The sequence below is a fragment of the Biomphalaria glabrata genome, chromosome 14 (genome assembly GCF_947242115.1).
Source record: "Biomphalaria glabrata chromosome 14, xgBioGlab47.1, whole genome shotgun sequence".
Taxonomy (NCBI): Eukaryota; Metazoa; Mollusca; class Gastropoda; family Planorbidae; genus Biomphalaria; species Biomphalaria glabrata.
Window position 1 is genome coordinate 37,058,369 of NC_074724.1, and position 6,000 is coordinate 37,064,368.

The following is a 6,000-nucleotide window of genomic DNA, read 5'->3' on the forward strand; positions in this document are numbered from 1 at the left end:
ATGCGAATATGTAATTTTTTTTTTTGTGGCATGATTCTAATTATCTTATACTAATAGTAAAACTTTAAATGTTTATGTAAGCATCACCTCACCATATCCTGATTGTATTATGCTTGTCACATATAGAAAAAGTAAAATGCATTGCTATTAGGGAAAATCATATTAAAATGATGGCAAATTTGTGCATTTTCTGCCAATAGAAACTTGATCTAAACTAAATAAAAGCATACACTAAATCAATGAATCAAAAGTTGTCATTTTATATAAGATTTGTCAATGGTTTATACAAGTCTAGAATAACTTTTCAAAGCTAACACTGGGCCATTGATGCGTTGTCTGGAGGAGGATGAGCTGTATTTTTTTAAATTTAATTTTTGTTGTTTTATGTCCATTCTAACAGTTCTGTGAACTCATCCTTTTTAAAACTACCAGCTGTTTCAATTGAACTAACTACTTACTGGTTAATAGATTTTTTTTTTAAATTGCATTATTAATTATTTTGATCGAAATGAGATTTGATCAAAGGACATTTTACCTTTAGATTCTAATTTTGAAATGTATTTAGTTAAATTATGCTACAAATATTAGTGATTTTCACACATTTTTCCATTTCTCTGATTTTTGCTTCTTAGATAATGTACACTTATGACATAGACCTATTTTTCTGTTTCTAGTATAAATAATCGATTTGAACAAGTCAATGTGAATCTTGTGCATATGAAATTTACCTTCCAAAATCCCCCTCAACCCCCTCCCTTTTTTTTTAGTTTTATCAGGGGAGTCAATAATATTTAAACTTCAATGAGTTACCAAAATCATTGTAGATCAGTTTTATAATTAGTACTGGATCCACTACATCTGTGGGGATATGATCATTTTGAATGGTGGCACTTCATATGGGGATAGAGCCAATGATAGAATCATCAGATGTTTGTGGGAACATTTGGAAATAAAACTAAGTGGGCCTGTGAAGAAGGGCATCTAAGTGTATGATGCTTGCTATATATTTTAATTTATTTTTAAAGTGAACTAACTTTTGAACTAATGATTTATTTCCTTATGCTAAACCCAGTCTAGCTTCAATTCATTGTGATTGACCTATCTATAAGTAGGCCATCTCTGTAGTCACTTTCCCCACTATGTAGTTTTAAAATGTTGTAAAATGTTTTACATGTTTCGGATGTTCCTTCAGAGTTGAAGATAGTTTACTTCCTAGTCCAAACCTCCCGCAGGATGACGGGGGATGGGAGCGGGCAGGGTTTGAACCCTCGACCGTCGATAAATCCGAACGACAGTCCAGCACGCAAACCGCACGACCAGGCAGCCATCCATTTTATTTTTATTTTATTAGTTTTATTACTTCTTTCATCTTAGGGAATCCTATTCAATATGTCATTTATTAAATGGCTTCACTTCTGAAATAATTTCTTTATATGTCTGGTAATTATTAATACCAAATCTTCAGAGATCAGCTCCAACAGCAGAAATAGCTTATACCATCAACAACATTTTAATACTAGTCATTTTGTTTAAAAATTACACAAATTGTTAGTTGTATCAAGTCTTACAACATTGGCAAGATGTCACAAATTATACATTCAACAGTGGTGTGCCTGGCTGTCTGAAATTGCATGAGTGTTTTTGTCTCTCATTGCACTTTGTTTTAAAAGTTTTTGTACCAGACTCTCCAATGAGACCAATTTTTTTTTATACACTAACTTCCTTCTATTGTCTAAAGGCATTGACTGATACTTCTAAACAAAGATATTTATTTTCTCTCTTTGTTCACTTTTTTTTCTCTTTCTTTACTTTTGGATTATCTTACTTTTCTTGTTTACATTTAAGCTATGGAATGTTATATTTTCCTTTGATTTAGAATCATCTATTTCTGACATCAGCACAAATTTTAGGGCATTCTCCCCTTATGAGTATTTTATTGCTAAGCTCTTTGTTATGTCTTCTTCACTACTTCAATAGTGATATGTCAAAGGAATTTGTTAGGCTTCACTTGTTTACAATATCAAATTAGGCAGATAAAAGTTAAGTTTTTTTTTGTTTTGTGTATTTTGAGTAAGTTTTTATATAATGACAATAATGTCCTAGTAAAAACAAAAGAGTTTGATATGAAATGAAAACAGTTCATAATGCTAGTGTCTTTGGAGACAGTCAAGTTTTGTTTATCAAGAAGTTTTGGACTTAATTATTTGGTTAGTGACAGCGATGACAGACAGATTCCCTTCATTATTAGATTAAATGTTTGAACCGCCAACACGCTTGATTTTCTCATTATATTGTTGGCATTGCCTCTGTGTTCATTTGGTTAGTTGAAATTAATTGTTAGAATACTCAAAACACAGCGAAGAAGTTACCATCCACATGTACATCTAGGCCTGACCACAGTTTGAAATGCTAAGATTGTCAAAAACTAATAGTCAAATTGTATGAAATGTTTGTAAAATGTTTTACATGTTTCGGATGTTCCTTCAGAGTTGAAGATAATTACTTCCTAGTCCAAACCTCCCGCAGGACGACGGGGGATGGGAGCGGGCAGGGTTTGAACCCGGGACCATCGATAAATCTGAACGACAGTCCAGCGTGCAAACCGCACGACCAGGCAGCCATCCTTGGTTGCTTCTTGGTAGAATGAGATGTTAGCCAATCTTGTAGGATGTTAGTAAAATCTTGATTTTTTTTTCCCTCTTCTATTATAAATAAAAAGACAATTATACATATTTTTATCTATCAGTATTAAACTTTGAATTTTCCTTGGAGAAATAAAAGCCATTTGTTGTAGCTTCAGGTTCTTGAGTGAATTCAAAAGTTTCTGCTTCTAGCTGCTATGTCCCTTCAGATGTCAAGTAGCCATTGGACTTGAAAGAGTGTCAACAAAGTATCACTGAAGCCTAACCTTTATTGATTAGACTTGAGAGAGTTCTTTACTTACTTACTTAGACTTAGGTCCTCCCGCGCCGTTCGGTGCATTGGGCAGCAAGCTGTCTCCATAAAGATCTGTCACTGGCAATGTCTGAAGCCTCCTCCCACCTGGTGTCCACTGTTCTGAGGTCCTCCATGAAGGTATGTCGCCAAGTAATACGAGGACGTCCCTGTTTGCGCTTTCCACGTTTTGGCTTCCATGTTATCGCAACTCTTGGTGTGCGTAATTCATTTTGACGTAGAACATGTCCCGCAAACCTCATGGGACGCTCAGTCACAACCTCACTAAGTGTTTGACTCCCAGTTCGGCATAGGATTTCCTTGTTTGAGACCCGATCTGTGTAACTGACTCCCAAAATCCGTCTCAGCCATCTCTGATAAGCCACATTTAGTCTTTTCTCAATTTTGACATATGACTTCCACGTCTCACATGCATATGTAGCAGTTGGAATGACCTTTATTTCAATGCTGACATAACAAACAGACAGTTTGTTATTATTGTATTTGAAAAACATAAATGTCTATCAAAATTGAGGCCTACTTTCTTAAACTCTTTACAAAGGTAACCTGTTAATCATAAATACTGTATGTTAAAAGATGAAGTTAGTGATAGGCTTCTTCAAAAGCTGGTTACAAGTTTCAATTGTGATTAAAGATCTGCTTGTTTGTTTGTTTTTTATGGTTGTTTTCTTTTTATTGAAAATAGTCAACTTTTTATGTGTGTGGGTGTGTGTGTTTGATCTCAAAACACACAATAAAAATTAAACTGAGTGAATTCATCAGTATGAATTTTAACCAGGTGCAGTAGTTTGTATTTCAAATATCTAATAAGTCCACTTGGGCGTTGTTTGCTTATTGGGAGCTCTGTTTAATTAGCCAGCCACTAGGAACTTTTGTCTCTTTAAAAAAAAATGAGCATTTCCTTTAATTTCATTTGAACTTTAAGATGACTCATTTTCAAAACCTGATTGCATTCAAGGTTTGCGTGGCCAATTGCTGCACTTAGTGTAGCTATATTGGCTTAGCCAATGTACAAGGAACTATTGCATATTGGTAATAAGCTAAAGCACAGGGAAATAGTATTTATTGATGACTATTGCTAACAGCCAATATGAAAAGGATTTTCAGCCAGTGCATGTTTTCAAGAGGGGAAAAGTCCTCTTAAATAACTACAAACAATGATTTCATTGGCAGTTTTCTTTGCTTCTTTTCTCCTCATTTTCATCTTTGCTAATGTTACATTTATTTGTTTAGCTCAAGTTTATTTATTTAATGACAATATTTTATCAAATCTTTAAAATTTCAAAAATAATTTAAAATTAACATATCACGTTTTTAAAAAAGTTGTTTTTTTATGTATCTTATAACATGGTAACCACTATTGTCATTCCGAGACAAGAATAAAAATAGATGCACATTTTTTCAAGTCTATTTTTGCATTCCTAAAAGCATGTATGCATCCAAAATTCAAAATAGTGATACCCAGCATAGGGCCTGCAGGCCATATCTGGCCCATGGTGCAGTGCTGTTTGGCTTTTGAAGCTTCTGCTCATAGTGCATAATCAAACTGCAGAGGCAAATTTCATTTTGGTTTTAAATGTGGCCCATGACCTGTATTAGAAATTCAGCCTTCAGGCTGGAAAAGGTTGGGCAGCGCTGATCTAAATCATTCCTTGTGAGATTTGTCCACATCTTTCTTAAGCAATGCATGATTTTATTTCATGTCCAACTTTTCATAGGCCAAAAAAAACAAACTTGTAGGCTTTTTAAAATGTTGATAGAACAGAAAGAAAAAAATAGATTCAAGTTTTCTTTTCGGGGAGGGGGGGGTGCCCTCTAGTTATTAGAAATACAGCATTCGGTTTTACAAAAAAAAATATTTTTTGTTGAGACTTAAATTTGTTTTGTTTTTTTAATAGATCAATTTTCATTGTCATCATCTCTAAATTGAATTATTCTCAATCTGAAAAAAAAAAATTTGTCATAGAAACATTTATTACTACATAACCTGAAAAAAAAAAGTTAAATATTGTATATTACAATATCTTATTGATTTTTACTAATGAATTTTTTATGTCAGTTTTTCTGTGTCTTATTACTCTTCTTTCATACATTTGTAAGTGTTTATTTCTTTGTATAGATCCTTTTATTTATTTTAACACACACATTGCTTCGTTTGTCTGGAACTGGTCTTAAGGTTTACCAGTGACATTTGTATTACATGCCCAGATTATAATTGTTTAATTTGGCCACATAGTTTTGTCACTATTCCATTCATTAGACAAACTCAAGTTTTGCTGGATAAAACTTGCTTCATCAAAACATTGGTTTCGCTGGCTGGACTATCACCTTGATTCTACCTCTTATTGAAAAGAGTTCATGTTATTTGTTGCTTTTGTTTGACTTTTGCACTCTCAAATATACAAAACATTAATGACAGGAAAATCATGAAACAATTGGGTTTTTTTTGCCATATCTACTACTGTTGTTAAAATTTTAGGGGAAAGGGGGGGGGGGGGGGACAAAAATGTCCTCTGTGGACCTCAAATTAATTTTTTTTTTATGTTTGCTTTTTGGTTTGTTTTATTTACATTTAGTTTGTCTTGCTTCTCATTTTATAAGTCTGAAGAAACCAAACAAGCTGAGTGAACATCTGTTTAATACTTATTTTTTACAAATTATATTTGGTAGCACTCTTTGGCTTTTTTTTTTTTTTGCTAAAGCCTTTCTTGTTGAGTAAGTTTTAAATTTGCTGTGTGATTAGTACATTAAAACAAACAAAAAACAGTTTTGTATATATTATATTACATTATTATTCATAATTGTTACTAATCCATTCAAACACTTGTACATTGACAGTAGAACTCTTTTGTGTTCTCCTGATTCCTACAATCATTTTATTTCTTGTTATTTGTAGGACTATGATTCAGTTGTTATTGTTGTCAATTAGTGCTGCAAATGGTTATTATATATTGTGTGTATATGGTTTTAAAATCTTTTATGATTATTCTAAAGACAATCATTAATAAATGATGGGTTTCTAGGCATTGAACTTGACTTGTTATA